This window comes from Dipodomys merriami, unplaced genomic scaffold (genome assembly GCF_024711535.1).
Source record: "Dipodomys merriami isolate MVZ:Mamm:240054 unplaced genomic scaffold, mDipMer1.0.p SCAF_1, whole genome shotgun sequence".
In the NCBI taxonomy this organism is placed as follows: Eukaryota; Metazoa; Chordata; class Mammalia; order Rodentia; family Heteromyidae; genus Dipodomys; species Dipodomys merriami.
Window position 1 is genome coordinate 31623691 of NW_027202270.1, and position 21576 is coordinate 31645266.

Here is a 21576-nt window from a genome sequence, read left to right on the forward strand (position 1 = left end):
ATAGTTTATCTTAAAATTTTCTCCTGTTAACTATGAAGCAACAAACTACTATGATTTACATATTTGCCATATTATTATTGTCTATTCCATTAATACAGAAGTCCCATAAATACAAGGAATTTTGCCTGAAATATTCACAAATATGTTCTAGATATGTATGTAATAGACACTTAGAAGTCACTTAATAACTAAATGAAAGAATGAATATTTTTAATGCCTTCTCTTCAGTGAAAACTGGATATGAACTTCCTGCGGTTTTGTTTATATCATATAATAGATGCTAGAGCAGTACTCTACAACCCGACATGTTTCATACAATAAAATATTCAAAGATTAGCTATCACTATATCATTCTTACACCAACCTAGCATTTATTCCTGCACTATCTTTGTGACCAAAAATAAATTAGTAAAGATGCCTTCTTCATAGATTTAGTATTAAGGTTTTCACTAAGCCCTAAGGAGTAACTAACCACTTTTTGGAGTAAGATAAATTAGATTTTTGTTCAGTATTTTAACACAGAATGTATAAGCCTTTCCACAAATGGTCAAACAGTGGCTGAAATTGGCAGAATTTTTGTTGAAACTGGTGAACTTGCCAGCTGCCACTAACAAAAGCCTTACTCCATTACTTACTGCCTTTTCTGGACAATAGCCCTGAAGAGTCTGTAGAAGGAAACAAACTACAATGGAGTGGAAAGAAAATAGACTGAACATTTTAGAAAGCATATACTTGTAGAAGAGAAATTCTATTTAAGGTCCAAAAAATTATGTATCTGTTTGATAGGCATTGGATTACATGTTATATCTATAATTTATCAGGCTTGAAAATATTGAACAGTAAATATTTAAAGATAATTCAACATGTCAATGGCAGTTTTGGAAGTTTATACATGTTATTCTGTTGACATATGATTGTTATATAAATCTTTCTATAGCTATATATTTACATATACAATATATAAATACCTACAGGTAAGTTGTCTCTCTGGAGATAGATCTGTGACTAAATTAAGTTATGACTTGACAGCCTCACAAATAACTTTCACAAAATACATTGTTTGAACTTATAAGTTGTAACAGTATAACTTTTAGATTACAGTTTTTTTAACAATCAGAGCTAACTTTACCATTTTTACACATAACAGAATATTACCCATTCATTCACATGGAAATAACCCCATTTCATTAGTCCAGAGAGCTTAAAACAGGAAACAAAATGAAGAAAGAAATCTGGGGTCAATTTTTTTCTTTTAAAGACCAAACTGACAATATTGAATTTTAATAAATTTGATTAGGACACTTAAAATAATTAAATATAATTTTCAGTTCAAGTACTTTTCACTTAAAATTTGAGTGCATCTTCATGCTTCCTCAAGGTAGTACCAGTCCCTAGGATGATGAATGAGTACTTTCAGTAACCTCCGTCAGAGAAAAGTAATGCCAACACACTTAATTCCTCTCATCTAAATTCAGCAGAGGCAACAAATAGCCTTTGGAACCTTCTCTAAGAATACTACTTGTACATTCAAGAAAGTCTATTGTAACAGTCTAATACCAAATATGCTCTGAATTTCAAATAAATGTACTAGTTGTTGCAATTTAGCTTTCATTGTATAGAAGATTTTAGGGTACAACATAACTTTCATAACTGCTTCTAGAGTCTATGTACTCTGGATCCCTTGGTATAAGGCATGTCTACTCCAGGAGATTGGCAATGCCACCAGAGACATGACCAGAAGACATAAAATAGTGCCTTAAATCAATTTTGCAATTCATGACATCACCTACAGACATGTTAGCGAATCCCTGATAAAACGTATTTTACTTCATTCCTATGGCTAATTACTTCATCTCAGATGTTTCTAAAAATATCTTTGTCAAATATCATGTTTAGTCATATCTTTTAGTCAGATCTTTTCAAACAATTTAAACAGTTTATACATCCTAAAATCTGTTCCCTTTAAGGAAACTCAGTTCAGATTCTTTGTTTCATGTCTGTGGAGGTTAGTAGAATCATCTCCACATCAAAGGCATTAGAAAGGAAAGCAAGATTAGAAGTGAACTAGAGGGATAGGAAAGACTCAGGAGAAAAATTTCATTTAACAAATAGAAAGATATAATAAGAATAAGAATAGAGTTAACAGAAATTATTGCTGAGTGAAGTTACTGGTATGAAACAAAGTTAGATGAAATTTGAAAGTAAAAGAAAGGAGGGAAAGGAAAAGGAATTGAGTAGGGGCCAAAAGTATAAAGAAGACTGTAAGAGAAAAGAAGATGTATAAGACAAACCAGTTCAATAAAATGTATTTTATTTGCTGGAGTAGTTAGAAGATAAAACCCCAGTGCTCAATCACATTATTTGGGATAGGGAGATTCTTTGGACTCATGGCCATAGATACAAGGGTTCTCCAATGAATACCACTTTTATCTCTTACAAAATGTATTTCAGATGCTTAGTCTAAACATGAGATGAAAATACTTTATCTGTTCATTTGTTTGAGGACTAGCCAAGGGTAAACCTAAGGATTACTCTTTGTGATGAGATCTGCAAAGTGTTTATTAGAAGCAGAGGGGTCATGTCTGACTTATTGACAAATTGCAGTCCCTTAGGACAGTTTCTCCATAACTGCACAGAAATAGGGAAAAATAAATCATAGCGCATTCAAAACACCAGGGCTGTTTGATAAAATGAAATACTTCATTGCAAACCTACCAAATCAGTCTGAAGTGGTTCAGCACACACACAGCGTTCCACTGAAGCAATCAATATTTGCTTTAAAGTGATTTTTCTCTTTATTAAACTTCAGATATCGTAAGAGTCAGGATAAATCATAATAACACATAAGTTCAAATTTATTTACAATCGAAGGATGAACAGGCATATCAAGAGATTGTCTTAAAATAACTAAACATTAAGTATTTTTTTTACACTGTACTACCTGTAACTAATTGAATTATTCCTTCTCTGATACAGGGGCACATTTTCCCCATTTAATTCATTCTAATCTCAAAGTCTTGAGAACATTGTACTAACCCATAATACAACTTCACAGACTCTTTCCACTTTGACTAGAGTCAGAAGTAACACCCCCGCACTCCCCACAGACATATGGAAATGCACACAAGTACACATATGCATACACTGATTACAGAGTGTGTCAAGATTGGTATATAAAAATTCTATGCTTATCACCAAGAAAGTAATCTGAGACAGTGGAATTCATGCACATAAATTATATTTGTAGCATTCCAAGTGTATCATTTGTTCATATTGCAAAAACTGTGAAATCTCATAAGATTTCTAAGTTTAATATTCTGAAAAAGAAAGTAAAATTTCAAAGTGGACCAGTGTTGTGTTGAAGCAGGTCCATGTCCCACCCACGCCCCTCTACTTATCCCCACTACATGTTATTTTCAGTGTGTAAGTGTGTGTGGGGGTGGGATGGGGTGGTTACTGGGGCTTCAAATGAATGCACAAGGGCTAAAGACTGGCTCTCTACCACTTGAGCTATAGCTTCACTCTTCACTTCTGGCTTTTTGCTGGATAATTAGAGATTACCATCTATGGACTTTTCCTGCCTGGTCTGGATTTGGCTGCGATTTTCATATTTCAGCCTCCTGAGGAGCTACTATTATAAGTACAAACCATAGTTGCTCATTTTTTGTATGTTTTGATTTACAGATTTAAAATATATAACTCTAGAACACACAATTATATTCACCCTTTTGTTCCATAAAACTCCAAAATTTAACTTTTTTTTTTTTTTTTGTCGGTCATGGGGTTTGAACTCTCGGCCTGAGCGCTGTCCCTTAGCTCTTCAGCTCATGGCTAGTGTTCTACCACTTGAGCTACAGTGCCACTTCCGGTTTTCTGGTGGTTTTTATTGGAGATAAGAGTTTCACGGACTTTCTTGCCCGGGCTGGCTTTGAACCACGATCCTCAGATCTCAGCCTCCTGAGTAGCTAGGATTACAGTCGTGAGCCGCTGGACAGATAGGTAGATTGATTAATTATGCATGGCATAAATGTACATATATGTATGTATATATTATATATACATATATACATGGTTTAATCAGTATCTGTTTTTCTGGAACCCAGTTTGTCACTTACATTCTTCACTGAAAGATTCACATAGAAGCACAGAATTACTTCCATTACCTTAAACGTGTACAAATCATTCCCTTGTCTTACCTTATGACTTTGCCATATGTACATGTGTTTCTAAGCAACACATCATGGAAGTTCTACTGGTTTTAATATTACTCTTATGAATGTGCAATTGGCTGAAACATTTTTTTTTGGAGACTGGCTTCTTTTATGCAGCATTATTGTTTTTGTGATACATCATTTTTAAGTTTGTACTTGTGGTGCTTTTTTTTTACTGGTCCATTTTCCATTGTATGTATATATTAGATTTTATTATTTCTCTTGCTGAGGGACATTTGGATTTTTTTCACCATTTGGTTGTTAGATACATAGAATCCATAAATGACTTTTTTTGTATATCTCCTGCCACATGTGTCTCTGAGTTTCTTCAGGGAATGTATTTACTACAAGGATTTCAGAACCCAGCAATCTGTGGTGCTTGTACCAATTTATGTTCTCACCAATACTACATGAGGTTTCCATTGTACCATATTCTTTCCAGTATTGTGTATTACTGTCAGACTTTCTAATTTTTGCCATTTAGGTGGGTGTAACATAGTATCTTATTGTGGTTTTAATTTGCATTTCCCTGATTATGAATCACAGTAAATTTACATGTAAAATGAATTAAAACGTTTCTTCTAAAACATTTGTTTCTAATTGGGTAGCAGTGACTTGATGTTTCGGAATTATGGGTAAAACCATTTAGTTCATAATTATTTAAAAGACCAACTGTCTCTCTTTTACTAAATCATCCATGAAAAGGAAAGAATGTTTTATTGTCCTGAAAACTGAGAATATAAGAACATTTCTCACATGAACATAAATGTAGATAATTTGTGACATACTCTATTTCTCTTCATATAAAATCTTCATTAAATATCTATGAAAATTCCCTTTGAAAAATAAAAATAACTTACTGAATAATTTCTGTCAAGTGTATCATTTAAAAATCAGCTAAATAGATTTTAAAATAGCTTATGAAGCTTACAAATCTCTTGACTATAATTGAGTTTCTTTTAGTATTGTAAGAAAAAGTATTTCTTACATATTAAAATACTATGAAGGTAATAGCATTTTATATTTCATCTAATCCCACTTTGTGTTCAGTGTTCTCAGGATTTAGTTGGTTTTGATTTTTTTCCCTGTCCCATCACTTTAGGAACAACATTAGTTCTTTTGTTTTTAGTTTATCTAAGTATCTTTATGACTTCTAATATGATTTTATATTTCTTTTGTTCCTCCTATTGAATATTAGTATATTTTATTTTATAATTTGATTTTATACATACTGATATTTTCATGAAAAGATAGTGGCTAGTATATACTGGTGTATAGTACAACATATATATATATATATATATATATATAAATAACACATTGATAACCCAAATTAATACCCTGATAAGTTTGCTGATAGCAGAAGATGACCCTTTTCACATACCAACCACCAAAATGGTTGAAAGACTTTTCCGTAACATTTTTGGCTGGGTTGAAAATGGAATTTCTAAAGTCATGAAGAAAACACCAAGAATGTGCATCCGTCAGTTCTATAAATGGGGAATTTTCTTGCAAGATGGAAAAAATCCACAAAATAAACTTCAACTTTGAAGTTCCTGAATGCCATATATAAATATGCAAATTACACAGAATAAATGACAACTATGACCTTACTGAATGCTTGAGAATAAAAGGGTTGCTCCTCACATAGAGCTTGCAGAAAAATCCTGATACTAAATATATACAGTTTCTACTAAGAAAAAAACATGTTTCTCTTTAGTATGACCAGTTTGTAATCCTAATTATAACATATAATAGTTTATAAAGATAATAACATAATTATTAAAATATAACAAAGCATAAAATTTTACAAACTAATTTCAAAAAGTAATTCAATTTTTGTTTTACAAAGATTTTATTACAGAGCTTGGTTTTAATAATCTTTCTTAGTGCTTTTGAGTATGTACCTAAACATTTCTATTGACTTATAGAAAACCTTGACAACGACTCAGGTTCTTGTTAGGCATAGAGATAAATTGATATTTTATGAGGTAAGACTAACAAAATATTCCAAATTATGTTATAAAGTAATTGAAATAAGCTATTACTCAAACACAAATTTGACACTATTGAAGAGTTGTAAGTCCAAATGTTGTGCCCATGCAAAGCAATGTGACGTATGTAATAGCTTTATCTTGTGCTAAGTACTTTGATATTTTTTAATGGGGCCTAGAAAGATAAGTGCATTTGTATACAGCCAGTCTTTGTGTAGCAATTGGTTAATTGTTACTATCACCTTTTGTGTAAGGAGTGTTAAAGCTCATATCTAACCTCTGTTTTCCTCTTTGATCATGTCTGGATCATCTTTACTCTGACCATGTCAACTCTCTAGCCATACTGGGAGTGAGTCAAGTTATTCCTGCCTCAGAATGATTCAAGTCCTTCTGGAACAAACTTTCTCATGAACATCTGGGTCAATGCTCAACTCCACTTATTCAGAGAGATTTCCTATGATCATCATACCCTTCTCCCTAGACTATCTTAGCCTGCTTTATTTTCTTTCATAGCCTTTTTTTTAACCATTTGACTTTTATATATTTATTCGTGTGTTGTTTTTTCCTTATAATACAATCTCAGAGGTCTCCCAGCCCTCAGGATAGAGGCTCAAGCCCTGCATACATCAATTCTATCTCTTCCCAGTACTAAAATCTTGAAAAGGAGAGACCAGCAGACCTCTTCTCTCCATGTTTGTGTCCCTCAGTGTGCCAATTACAAAGACATCTTTTATTACTTCCAGGATAACTTGTTGGTACCTAAATGTGTCTGGTTTAACTCCTGTTTTCTTATTCAATGTACTATTTAAAGTATGTTTATGATTTGGGTTAAGAAAACCTAGATTTATAAATGTCATGGAAAGGAAGGAACTAACAATTTATGTGACAACCTCAGTATCTTTTATTTTGAATTCAGGATCCTCTACTTTGATTTATTGGCTTCTTAGAGGAGCCTAATAGTCTCTGTCAATGAAGCCTAATTATACTCGGCTCTTTTGTCCTCATTCAACTGTTCTGATACATAGTTGTAGGTGGCTGGAGGGGGGAACTGAAAAATCTTTACCTTAAATGGCAATGTATTTCAGTTTCTGCCTTGTATAACTTGTGAATCCCAGTAGGACTCCATTTTTGTTTTTCTTTTCCTAGATGGGCAACGATCTAGAAGCAGAATCTCTTCAGGGCCTTTAAAAATGTATCATGTGGTTAGCTTTCGTCAACAGCTCCTAGCTGATTTTGGAAAATACAATTTATTCATACATATAACCAGATCTAAAGTTAAAAAATAAAATACAATGTCTATGGTTTTTAACAGAGAGATACTACGTGTAAATTCAATTCTGTTCAATCCTCTCAACTACTAAGAATATTACCCATTTCACAAGAATCTTCTCTTACCATCCAGGAACCTACGATGATACACCAAGCCCTTGTGCTGCCACCTGTCAACACTCTGGACGGGCATTCCTTCAGGTATTGCAGACACTACAAAAGCATATTCATGACCTGATAGATGTAACATGTTGGATTTCCACTCACATATTTCCAATAACACATTTCATTCAGGGGTGTTCAGAGCACATTACCAATAGTGAGAAAGACTGCAAAGTATGTTTTATAATTAACTTTTAATTAGACAGAAATCTTGAAAGGCAATGGACAAATACTGTCAGATTTCAAGACCATCTCCTTGAGAATTATTACTGTATTCTTGTTGCTTTGTCTAGATGATTGGACTTATTAAATTTATTTGAATGTGCTAGAACAAGTTTAGTAACACGTAATTTAATAAGCCACAGATATCATATATATATATATATAATTTATCAGGATCACAATTCCATATAGAAAAGACATCAGGTTAAATATTGTAAGATAACAGGGATACATTATTCATTTGAATAGAATATCTTCTGTCTGTAGAGTTATTTAATTTTCAGATTCACAATCATTATTAGACGTCTGTCAATGGAGATAAAACTTTTGCATAATAAGAATATAAAAGGATAAGGGAAAAGGAAAATGGAAGGTGAGTTGTTTTAAAATTTTAAACTACTCTAAACACTATTTAAGGTTGCTTGGCAAAGCCATTTCAGTTTCAGTGCTGGTAGTCTTAGGGTATTGGTACTTCCAAAAAGACTGCTGTTACAGACAAATATGTCTTCTTGTGTGTATTTAGCATCATAGCAGCATGACAAATAATACATAAATTATGCAGTTGTTTTCACATCCTACAACCATCTTCCTTACAAAGTATCAAACTTCCTACCATAACTGATTTTTAGACTGAGAAGTATAGCCTTCTAATAAACTATAATACCATTAATGAAAATAATGGCTACTAAATTATCCTTAAGTTCAGAAGTATGTGATGTAGTTCTTTCTTATGTTATGACATTCAAGTTCCCAAGTCATACTGTAGACCCCAAAATAGTCACTCTGTAATTGTCCTTTGTCCTGCACCCTATCTCCAGGAACTCATCATTGTTCTGGCCTTTTATGTGTCAGCTTCCTTTGTACATTTCATTTCACATGACTCATGATTCCTAATAGCAAGATTTAGAGGCTCAAAATATCTCCTTATATCTGACAGCTGGACTTTTCTTCTTGAGCTCTTTTATATGATGTCGTGCCAGATCAAGTTTTATAAAGTCCCAATTTTAGTTAATGAAGACACTTAGGGAAGTACACATAATGGGGGGAGGGGACATATACTAAGGAAGACCCAGTGTGAGGCAGCTACTGTATGTGCTAGCCATGTCTTCATGTGGACAAGAAGAGGGAGATAGCTACATATTTTTAGAGGATCTTTCCAATTACAAATTGTAAAACATAATGGCAGTTCAAAAGAGATGAGGGGAAGTGGATTAAAAAGTGAATAGACCAATTTTAAACTTTTTTTTCTCTCTATTGGCTATAACTCAAAAGATTCCTGGAACATAGGTACTATTTTTCATTTGTTCAAATTTAGTTTTGTTTTGTATGCTTTAACTTTCAATTCTAACAAATACAATTTAAAGTGTAAATTAATTTAAATTCTGGTCAGATAGAAGTTGAGAAAAATCATCTTTCAAGAAATGGAAAATAAAACAGAACCAGTTTGACAGCATGTTAGTTTGAATCCTGCAGGGATTAACTCTAACCTAATAAAAGGAACACTGAACTGAGGTTGAGAAGAGAAGTTCCTATTCTTAGCTCATTGACCACTGCTGTAGAATTTAAGACCAAGACAGTTCACTAACTCCTCCCCAGCTTCTCATTTTTAAGTCTGAAATTAGCAGACTCTGTTATCATTCTCCTATTAGGTCCATTCTAGACCGAAGTCTGGGTGATGTGACTGAAGCTGCTCCAATCTAAAGACTGGATCTAGAAATGAAATGACTAAAGTTCACAATCACAAAGGATGTGATTTGGAATGGTTTACTTCTTCTAACTTGAAGTATTTTATCTCGTTTTATTGACATAGTCATTTCTCAAGTTGTGAAACTGGAAAGATGAATTAGAGCTAGGAAAGACAAAAAAAATCAGAGAAATGTCATTGGTTAGACTGAATTTTTTTTTAATGACAGAAGAATCTATTTCTAATTATCATTGAAGTTCAGAAGAATCTATTTCTGATTATCATTGAAGTTCAGTAACCTTATTGAAACTTTAACTTCAAGATAAGAAATTAATTTCCTCAGAAAGTATGTAACAATCATTGCAGGCTCCATTTTGTTGTTTGTTCACTTGAACTTTAGAGCTATGTTTGTTTGGCTGTATTTCTGTATGATTTTGAAGGAAATAGCATCTTTATAAATTTTTGGTTTTCGTGTATGTCTAGAAATTCTTTATTTACTGAGAACTAATTTATGACTATAGAAGAATTATACTTGTCCTTCAAAGTATCTTGGTATGATGTGAACAGTGCCTGCTCTTTGAAGATTCAGTAAGATTTTCACAGCAGGGCACAATGAAAGTTTTCCCACCAAACAACATGGATACATTAGAGAAGCAGGAGTGAATCTATTTGAGTTAGCTCAGTGGGAAGTACATTAAGGTAATAAAAAAAAGAAGGCAAAAGACTTTGACTTAATTGCAAACTCCCCTCAAGTCTGTACTTAATTTTGGCTTGTGGTTTTGTTCTGTATTTTTTTTTAAGAGTACTCCTATGAGTGGGTTAGTTTTGGTCCAGTAGTAGGCAGCAAAATACATCTCTCCATGATGTCAGTGATTTCCAACTGTCTACCCACTACAAGAGCCAGAGAAAACAAGAAACTGGGGGTATGAAATATAATGACCAACATAGGACTGGTTTGTATCACTCCTTTCGTTCTACCATGTCACATAAATGGCTTGAAGTTTGCTTTGCCACATCTGTAAAATTAGAGATTGATCTAAATCTAGAAACATAAATAGAAGGCTGTCTTAAATAAACTCTAAGGTCACTCATTCTACTGCTTTCTGGTCATTTTTTGACTCAAGGTTTTATTTCCATCATGTGAAAGTAAACATGCCACATTCTATCTTCTGTTCTTGTAGCCATATGTTTTTGTCTTCTGTCTAAATAAAAAAAGCATCTATAAAGAATTCCTTAATTTATTGTAAAGTTTTAGTAGTATAGTTATTTTTAAAAATCTTATTAGAGGACATGTTTCATTAGGTGTGGTAGATTATTTTAGCCATCCCAACTATTCCAGAAGTAAACACTGGGAAAATCACAGTTGCAACCCAGTCTGAGCAAAAAAGGTCATGAGCATTTACTTTCAACATAAAATGCTGGGCATGGTAGTGAGTGTTTATCATGCCGATATAACAGAAAGCCCAAATAGGATGGTGATGGTCCAGGAAAGCCCAGCAATAAATAGGACCCAATCTGAAAAATAATCAGAGTAAACATGGCTTCAGGTCTGATATGGCTACAGTAGTAATCCCTGTCTACTGAGTAAAAAACCCTGAGTTAAGATTTTACTATAACAAAAGCAGAATTGCATTGCTAATATTTGTGTTTTGGACAAACTTTGTCTAAAAATGAATAGAAAAATCTGTAACAATCTTATATTTTGCTATGGAATATAGACTCCCAAAACAAGTTGCCCAGTTTGCTTTCAAACTATTAACTTTTTAATAACTATTAACCTTTGAAACTTCCAATAACTATTAAATTTTTAAAGCAGTCCCTTGATTTCTTCACAGGTAAACTTTGGTAATCATAGTGCCCAACATACATTTTATAATTTGGTCATAAGTCTTGAAAGTTAATATTGTAATATCAGTAACTCACTCTGTAATTTGTATTTCTAGGTTTGGTAGCAGCTGTATGAATAGGTTGATATAGGTAGAAATATAATTAGTGCTTAGATTTAGTGTATCTTTCAAAAGTGCTGCTAAGGTTATTATCAATATCATCCTCATTTCTAACAAAAATTCTAATTTATTGACAGTCATTTTGACAGGAAAATTTGAAGGTAAAATTTGATGAATGTACATATTGTTCTATGGAAGGTTTTAATCAGGTTGAAGATTTTTCTGAGAGCTAAATTGGTGTGATAGCAATAGAAGCAATTGCAACACATCAGGGATTTAAAAATGTCTTCCTGCTTACCGGGTGATGTACTTTTCTCTATTTTTCTGGCTCCTTAATCCTTGATTCTTATGCATCATGTAGTTTCCTCATTCTTTGAAGGATCATTTAAAATATCTTGTAATATTGTCTGGTATAGTGACATCTACCTGTAATCCCAGAACTTGAAAGGCAGAAGCAGAAGAGTTTTAGCTTTGAAACCAGATGTGGCTACATAATGAGACATTGTTGAAAAACAAAAAAATAAATAAATGAAAATCAAAGGGAGGGAAAGGTAGGAAGGAAGGAAGGAAAGGAGGGAGAGAGGGAGGGAAGGAAAGCAAGCAAGCAAAGATACTTGATAAGAAATGTACTCATTACCTTGCTCATGTAACTGTAACCCCTCTGTACACTATTTTCACAATAAAAAAACTTATTAAAACTAAAAAAGAAAGAAAGAGAGGAAGAGAGAGGGAGGGAGGGAGGGAAGGCTACAAGAAAAGAAAGAAGAAAAACCTTGTAATAAAAAAATCTGTTTTGACAGCATAAATTTCTAGGGCAAGAGTGGGAAGTAAAACAGAATATACTTTTGAGGGTGGGGAGCATAATTTCCCACTGCTAAGAAGAGCACATTCATTTATTTGTTAATGGAAGTGTCAGGCATTAAACTGTTCATGTATTTGTATTTCTCCAGGAACACTTAAAAGAATGATATAACAGTTAGAACTGAAAACGTTTAAAATGTATATTGTATAATTGTATATTGTATAATTGAGCTGTGAGTTGACATGAGATCTTTCAAAATTAGTTTTCAAAGGTTATCTAGGAAAAAAATGGAAAAATCCTGCTTTATACTAGTATTCCATCCATCTTTGCACTTTTTCCTCAAGAACACAATGAAAATAAGTTCCTCAAGTATCTCTCTCTCTCTCTCTCTTTCTCTTTCTCTCTCTCTCTCTCTCACACACACACAAAAGCACACACACGTGACAATACTCCCCCCTTTTTTTGTCCCAGTACTGGGGCTTGAACTCAGGGTTTGTCTCTTAGTTTTATTACTCAAGGCTAATGTTCTGTCACTTGAGCCACAGCTCCACTTCTGGCTTTTTTGGGTAGTTTATTTGAGATAAGAGTCTCAAGGCCTTTCCTGACCAGGCTGGCTTTGAACCACTATCCTTCTATCTCATTCTCTTGAGCAGCTAGGATTAGAGGTGTGAGCCACTAGTGCCTAGCTACAGTACATTTTTTTAACAGAAAAACTGAAGTTATCTTCCAAACTGGACTCAACTACAAAGAAACATTGGATCTACAATAATATGAATCAATAGTACATGTAGTAAATGGAAATATGTTCTCCATCTTCTTAATAAATGAATGTGGCTTTGTAGGCACATTTGATTGAAGATACCAAAGGACTTCTCATTTATTATTAAGGATAATAAATTGTAATGAAGTGCTATTATAATGAAAATTCCATTGCATTTAGTGTTATGCAATTCCACATGTCATAATTATATTTATGCTATGACCATTAGCAAATAGTTCATTTATATTTTATAATGAAGATTATTACGTATCTTCCAAAACATGTGACATGTCATCCTTTATGTTATCATAAAATATGACAAACTTCACAAACTTTTCAAGATAGATTGTTATAAAGCAACAAAGAGAGATTTTATCTAAAAAGCAAGTCTTATCAGAGTCCAGAAATATAATTTATAGATCTGATTCAAACCTTATTAAGAGTCATATTCTGAATGTGGTATAACATACCTATAATCCTGAATCAGGAGTTAAAGTGGGAACATCACAATTCTACTTCAGTCTTGTCTATATAACAAAAACCTGTCTTAGAGACATGATAGAGATAATACAATACTGGACTTTAAATTATACTACAGAGCTATAGTAACAAAAATACATCATGGTACTGGTGAAAGCAGAAATATAGACCAATGGAAAAGAGTAGAAGACACAGAAATAAAATCATACAGCTGCAGCCATATAATTTTTGAATGAGCGGTCAAAATACAGACAATAAGGGAGAACAATCTATTAATAACAGAACTTCCTTAGGCACATTTTTCAAAGAAAATTAGCTATCTTTTATGGAATGTACCAAATTTGGCAAAATATTTCCTTTTTTATATGGTAAAGTGTACATACAATGAAATAATAATCTCTCTTCTTTGTTTTTTCTTAGTATAGATTGAATTCAAGGTCTTACCTGTGCTAAGAACACCTTCTACTAGAAGTAGCCCCTTGCTTTTGACACAATTCATGACATCTATCAGGGTAACAAATGTGCCACTTCTTAACTTCAAGCCAGCTCTGCCCACGTTGCCCTTCTATCTTGCCAAGAGTACTCAAGTGTTGATAATGTTCTGATCGGTATCAGCCATAAGATATTGATGGATGGCCAGATAACTTTAGCTTACTGTTTACTGTCTGAAGCCCTATTAATATGCTTAGTGGTATGTCTACTGGTTATTAACACCAAGTGAAAATATATGATAGTTCTGAGTTTCTATTAAAAAAGGATACATTTCTATCTAGAGTATCTGAGAAATAACTAGAAACTGGAGAAACTAAGGCTGTGTCTTGCAAGGAAGATATAGTCATTTACTGTATTTTCACAGGAAGTTCCTGTGGTGGCAAAATGTTCTTTACTGTCAGATTGTTATAGATACTCAACAAAATAAAAATAAAAAACACCAGAAATATTTACAGATTTTAATGTATTTTATCTAAAGCATTCCTCCCAATGAGAAATAGACCTATGACTTCAAGGAAAGCAAAAACATGATTTAATAAGCTTGACAAATCAATCTGCAAAACTATATATTATGGTTCATATTTTGTAGTGGTTGTTCAAAAAGACCTATTTTTTTGTCAGCCAGAACATTTTGTATTACAGTCTGTTATCTGATCTTCTGACTTTAAAGGTGAAATTATATTTGGAAAATTTTACTACAGAAATAAGAAAAAGACATTTACTCTTTTACAATCAATCTAAACCTTATAATGTGAATTTTAATTTTATATCAATTTTATATAGAACTCCATTGCTTTGGTGTGGTTTAGGTGCATGAAGATTTCACAGGCTCTACACCACATCTTTTTAAATATTAATTTTATGATTTCTTAATACTAGAAATCAGGAATTTGTGGGTTATTGATTAGTACGATTTGATGATCACGTTATAATTATCAGTATAAATCCAGCCTCACTGGATTTAAATGGTAGGAATAATTATGGAAAAGTTAACATTTACAATTTTACAATTGAGATAAGTATTCAAGTTATTTGAATTGATGAAAATACTAAGTGTGTTATAGGATTCCACGTTTGATTCACAGTTACTTAGGCTTTCAAATGAGTTACCTGGCAATTAGAAAGTATACAATATTACCTAACAAACTTATTTTTAGAGAGGAAAGTATGAACACAACTACTGCCATATGGGTGGTCTTGGTCCTGATTTACATATCCCCAAGGATTAATCTCTTCCTGGCATAGAACATTCTCCCTACAGAAGGCAACATGTACATTCTTGTAAATCATCCATGAAATAATAAACCAGCACTCAGAGATACATATGTTTAGAGGAAATCTTAAAAGACTTGAAAACCTACTCTCAGTTTATTTTTGCTAATATTCATGCAGAACACTCCATATTCTGACATATTCAACTGACTAGATAATATGATATTAGAAATGTATTGTTGTTGTATTTATGCTCAGATAATCCAGGACAAGGAAAGAGAAACTGACTAGCTATCTTCTGTCCTAGATACTAGCATTCCCTTAGAACATAACTTTTATATCACTTTTATGTCACATATATGATTTATAGTTACAAAATTCAAATATTCAAAATTCTAAATATTAATTTTAGACTTCCAATTAAGTTGTATGAGCATCTAATGTTTATTTTCCTTCTGGCAATAATTGAAAATAATTTATAACTGGTTTCAGTATGTTCTTTTAATAGACTTAATTTTTCCTTCACTGAAATTTATGTTAGCAGTAGACAAATACAGGAAATTTGCCAAAGGCCCTTTTTTGTGGCACTAGAGTTTAAACTTAGGGTCTTGTGTTTGTTACACAAGGACTCTACCATTTCAGCACCATATTACCAACCCCTAAGGGGGTGATCTTTACCTCAGAATTTGTAGATCTTTTCTATCCTTGTACTTTTGAAAACAAGTTAGAGGAAGAATTATGATTATGACTATCAGCCTAATATGACTTTCACTGGTTTCATTATCTTTAAACTCTGAAAGAAGTTAATAATTAGGGACCACATCAGCAATCTTTGCTACTTGAGAGGTTGAAAAATGGAGAGGTCAGCCTGGGCAGAAAAGTCTGTTGGACTCCCAGGCAGAAAAGTCTATAAGACTCTGTCTCCATGAAAGCAAGCTGACCACAATCGTGTACACTTGTGATCCCAGCAAGGACAGGCTAGAACAGGGGGATTGTAGTTCTAGCCAGAAGCTGGACCTGATTCTAAAAGTGACCAATGAAGATCAGAGATGGAGTCATGTCTCCATAGTGCTACTCTATAGTAAGTGTGTGGCCCTGAGTTCAAACCCCCATACTGCTCCTACACACATAATCAAAACAGAATCAATGGATAGTTAAAAAAAATTATAGGAATCCTTGACAGGAATTGTGAACATAATGATGTAACTTCATAAAAGAACTTTTATCTCTTCCAAACTAGTTCATTAAATAATTCTTTTAATCAAATTGATTCTTTTAATATTGAAGACTAAAATTTCTAATATTCACAGCCTGGAAGAGATAGGATTTTTAAATGCATGGAATACCCACAGATTTGATTGACTCTCTACATGAAAATGAGTTTTAATGTTTAATATTAATATTTATAACATTAACATTTATTATAAATATTAATATTTATAATAAATGTTAATATTAAGAAGGCTTGGTACTAATGATTAGTAGGACAAACAGACATTAAGTCAGTCTAGGAGCCAGTTCTACTTTCAGAAAGATTAGGATATGGCTCTAAAAACTAATCCTTACTAATCATAGCTTCTGAAACTTGCCATATATAATGACTTAATCTTACAATGTTCATCTTCATTAGGATTCCAGGCTGATATCATGGTTTCGTTAGAAGTGGGTTTTTTACCTCTAGGAAGTCTTTCTCACACTTTCTTTTTTTTTTTTTTTTTGACCATAAGAATAGTATACTTTTAATCATTGGCTTGATTTAACTAGCTTTTTCTTTATTATCATGACTCTACAAAAGCTGATGCAATCTTCTGAGTTATGAATAAACTGCTGACTGGGAACCAATGATCCAGATTTCCAGATCTTCTGGTAGGCAAATGGGCAAATCAAGCTTCTGAGTAAAAGCTACACTTGGTTTTCAGATGAGCGATATCTGTGAACAGTAGGAGATCGAACATACAAGTTACCAAGTTTAATTCTGGCTATTAGAGTTTTTTAATGTTTTTTTTGTTTATTTGTTTGTCAGTTGTGGGGCTTGAACTCTGGGCCTGAGCACTATCCATCAGCTCTTCAGCTCAAGGCTAGTGCTCTACCACTTCCAGTTTTTTTGGTGGTTTCTTGGAGATAAGAGTCTCATGGACTTTCCTGCCTGGGCTGGCTTTGAACTGCAATCCTCAGATCTCAGCCTCCTGAGTCGCTAGGATTACAGGAGTGAGTTTCTCACACTTTCTAAGTTAGCTTTACATTACAGAAAAAAAAATTCTTTAGTGAATATAATTGCTCTTTTGAAAACTAAACTATATGCCTTTTTTCTCATCTTAGAATAAATGAAATGGCCTATTCACTCATAAAGAAATGTTTTAGATAAGATAATTTTTTAAATACCATTTATAAAGTTCTCTTGAGATTTCCTTTTTCTCTAGCTTTCATTTCAGAGTCAAACTCTGAAAGCTGTCCCAATCCAGTGGTGATCACTGGCTACAGCTGCAGTAACAAACTTCCTCAAAGCAGGAAGCTTGATCAGAGAAATATATTTTCTCATAATTCTGGAGATTAAAGTCCATAATCAATATGCTGGCAGGTCTGGATTTTTCTTACACCTCCCTTTGCAGTTCGTTGTGGCCTCCTCCTAGCAGTGTTTACCTATCTGTGCGGTCTCTTCCTCTTCTTACAGCTCATGTTGGATTAAAGGCCCATGTTCCTGAATTTATGGAATCTGAATTATATCTTAAAAATGCTATTTTCAAATATTGACACGTTCGAGATGATATTTTCAGTATATGAATGGCGGTACACAATCCAGTCCATAGAACCAACAATTTCTAAGATGTTTTCAAAATATGGAATTTTCTAGACTGTGAGCAAAGTTGTGTGAAAATAGAAAATAACACATCTATATCTTATTTAATACTGAGAGAACATACAACCTATAGCTCAACCTTATTTGAAAGATTACCTGATCACTTGAAATCAATAATAAATAATCCAGGTTTAGTAATGTTTTCTATCAACTGCCTTAATGCATGAGAGAATATTGGTCTATATCCTTGGGGTAGAGGTTCATTATGATAATGAATGTCAGTTTCTGAGACATGGTTCAGCTTACTTCCTCTCATGAAGAACTTGTAAGCCAATGAGGACAAAAGCAAAGTCCCAGTCAGTATGATGCAATGTTTGTCATCACAAGAAGTAAGCAGAAATGTACAAGGAAAATAAAGATTTCATATCACCTTGTAGTTTGGGAAAAAATACATTTTATATAACCTTCAACTACTTTTAAAACTATTTTTATGAAATTATGTTTACCACTGCACTGTTTTTGTAATCAATTGACTGTTTTAATATAGCTGTGGAGATTAATATTCAGAATTGATACAGAGAATAAAAGTCTAGACATTTTCCTGATCAGTCTTCCAAGATGAGTATGTATGCTTCCAAATTTCTATTGAATAGAAGTTCTGGAGAACAAAAAGTCAGAACAACAGACACCACAGGACTCTCAGAACCTGATGAGTCAAACCTAGTTCTGCAATATTTAACTTAGGGTCAACCAAGCTGAGTTATAACCTGAATGCACAGAAATATTCTGGGTCATACTGGAGATAGGGAAGGTTATTGTGGCTTTTAGTGATTTTTACTTATTTTTTAAAGAGACAACATCATGTTACTCAGGCTGACCCTAAACCCCAGGGCTAAAAAAATCTTCCATCCTCAGCCTCAGCTGGAACCATAGGCACACTATAGAATGTATCTGGCAAAGCTACTTAATAATGGAAATGCAGCAATACTGCTAAGGAAGTGAACATCAGACCTGTCAATGTGTAAAATTCAATGAGACAGATTAACACAAACCATTACCTTAACAAGTAACCATAGGCACATCTTGTGTAATCTTTTAGACTTCATAATTTTAAAATAAAATATTAGCATAAAAGTTAGATTTACATACATATGCTTTAAAATATTACCCTAACTTTTAAAAGGAGGAAAAGTAGAGTTTGAACAAATCATTGTGCTCATTACATTTTATGGCCTACTGACGTTGTCATCATTGGCTACACTCCTTACTTAGGTCTTCTGAATTACTCTTCATATCTAACTAATTTTGAATCTTTAACCCCATCACCTGGTAAATCCCCTTTTAACTTACTCCCTACTGCTATAAAATGAAGAATTTTAGCAAGATCATGTCACATTTTTGTGTGTGTGGTTGGGTTATTTCACTCAATATAAAGTTCTCCAGATTTATCTATATTACCATAAATGATACAATTCCCTCTTTTATGACTTAAGAGTATTCTATTTTATGTGAATGTAGTGAATATGGATTGGTGATGATTTGCATATGTAACACCTGGTAGAATTGCTAAATTTCACAGCAATTCTATTTGTAATTTTTTGAGGAAATACTGTTTTCTATAATGGCTCTATTGATTTACATTTCTCTCAATGATGTATGAGGGTTTTGTTTCCTCCACATCTTCACCAACTCATGTTATCTTCCATCTTTTTTCTTTTTATCATAGCAATCCTAACATCTGTGGTGTGATATCTCATTGTTGGGCAGGATGTGGGAGACGTTGATCAAATAATACAGTTAGTTAGGAAAAGAAAACTCATTGCATGATGATGACTATAGCTGATGACAAGTATTAACATACCAGCCATTCCGAAAGAGTTTTGAGCTGAGTATTTTATGAAACAGTCATAATTAAAATCCTTTCTGGGTAAAGGTCAAATTGATGTAATAGTAGGTGCTGAAGCAGGTTATAAAAAGTTTTAATACATTAAGCATATCCAGTGTAGCATTATCTCCTCTACTAGATTCAATAGCCTAACTGCTGAAGGATTGATTACATTTTGACCAATAGAATATCTATAATATATACATATATTTTTTCCTCAATGTATGGTTACCAGGATTTTTGCCACTTCATTTTCTTTTTGTCTTCAGAGTTTATTTGTGAGATAAACATTAAGCCAGAGATTACAATGATAGCAATATTGACTACCCCTAGCAAAATTAGTCATTAAGCCAACCAATAAAAAATAACTTACATTCATGTTTTCTGGGAAACTAAATTTCTAGGTGGATGGAGAAGAATGACAAGAATAGATTGCCTTACATGTTGCCATTCATGAGCTATTGTCAGTTAATGTCACATATGTATTTTGACATGGGCATTATTTATTTTTTAATTTAATTTTATTGTCAAGGTAATACAAAGAGGTTACAGTTACATACATAAGATAGTACCTTTCTTGTCCAACATTGCTACCCCCTCCCTCATTTTTCTCCTACTTTCCCTCCCCCTAACACGCCCCCAAGTTATAAACTTCATTTCCAACATATTGTCTTGTGAGTATCGCTGTGTTGCATTAGTTCACTCTTTGTCCTTTGTCTCACCATTTTGTTGCTCTCCTTCCCTTCCCTAATTCAGATAAATGTATATACAATGCACAGTGTACCAAAATCAAATACAGTGACAATGGGATAAACCATAGGGGGAAAAAACACAAGAAAAATGAAATAACTTCACATAGTACATTAAAAACAACAACAACAGCAACAGCAACAACAACGTTTCCATATCTTGGAGTTCATTTCACTTAGCATCATCTATATAGTCAGGGCATTATGTATTCTATAATGAAAAGATTGTTTCAATCAAAGCTTTGGATGCTAATAATTATAGCCTACATTAATGCAAAATAAGTTTAAAATGAGTTCATATTGATATGGTCTCTGCCTACATGAAGATTTGAGTAGTGAATTTAAAATATGACCATGTGTTCATAATTTCAGTATCTAAAGTTCCTTTTATATTTAAGAATGAAATATAGTTGGCTAATATTGAGAAACTCAGTAGGCTTCTTGGATAAAAATGTACTAAATGACTTTCTTAGGTAACTATAACTACATAATTTTCCCAAAAGTCATCTATAATTATTTAACTTATTTGAACCATAATTATATAACTTTCTGCCATTAAAATTTGGCAGGAAAAACGTCTTTTTTATTAGTAAAATTTGCATGTATGTAAATGAAATAATTGTTAGGATGTTCTCCCAATTTATAATATCCAGTAGACATTTGGTATCTGGGGGACTGTGGTTCCAAGGAGAACCATCAAGGAACAAATTCCAAGCATATAGAATGCAACCAGGGAGCTACATTCCTAAACTTTATAGCAATCTTTTATTTATAGCTATTTGTATAAATATCATCATGCTAAATTGTTGCAATTTTTATATAATTTGTTTACATTGTTTTAAGATTACCTGAATTGCCTTTTTACTTTACCAGTAATTCATATCCTAGGCAGATATGAATTTAAGAAGTGT

General features: G+C 33.0%; 1 protein-coding gene across 3 annotated transcripts in view; it reads left to right on the forward strand.

Moving 5' to 3' along the window:
- The window catches only part of Calcrl (calcitonin receptor like receptor), a 99679-nt gene that overhangs the window by 7016 nt on the left and 71087 nt on the right, over positions 1 to 21576 (forward strand). For 2 of the 3 annotated variants that reach the window (XM_070019504.1, XM_070019485.1), the window contains exon 2: positions 7608 to 7675. The exons of the other annotated variant lie outside the window; for it this stretch is intronic. The gene's annotated coding sequence lies outside the window, so the exon portion shown is untranslated. The remainder of the gene's footprint in view (positions 1 to 7607; positions 7676 to 21576) is intronic. 3 annotated transcript variants of the gene reach the window in all.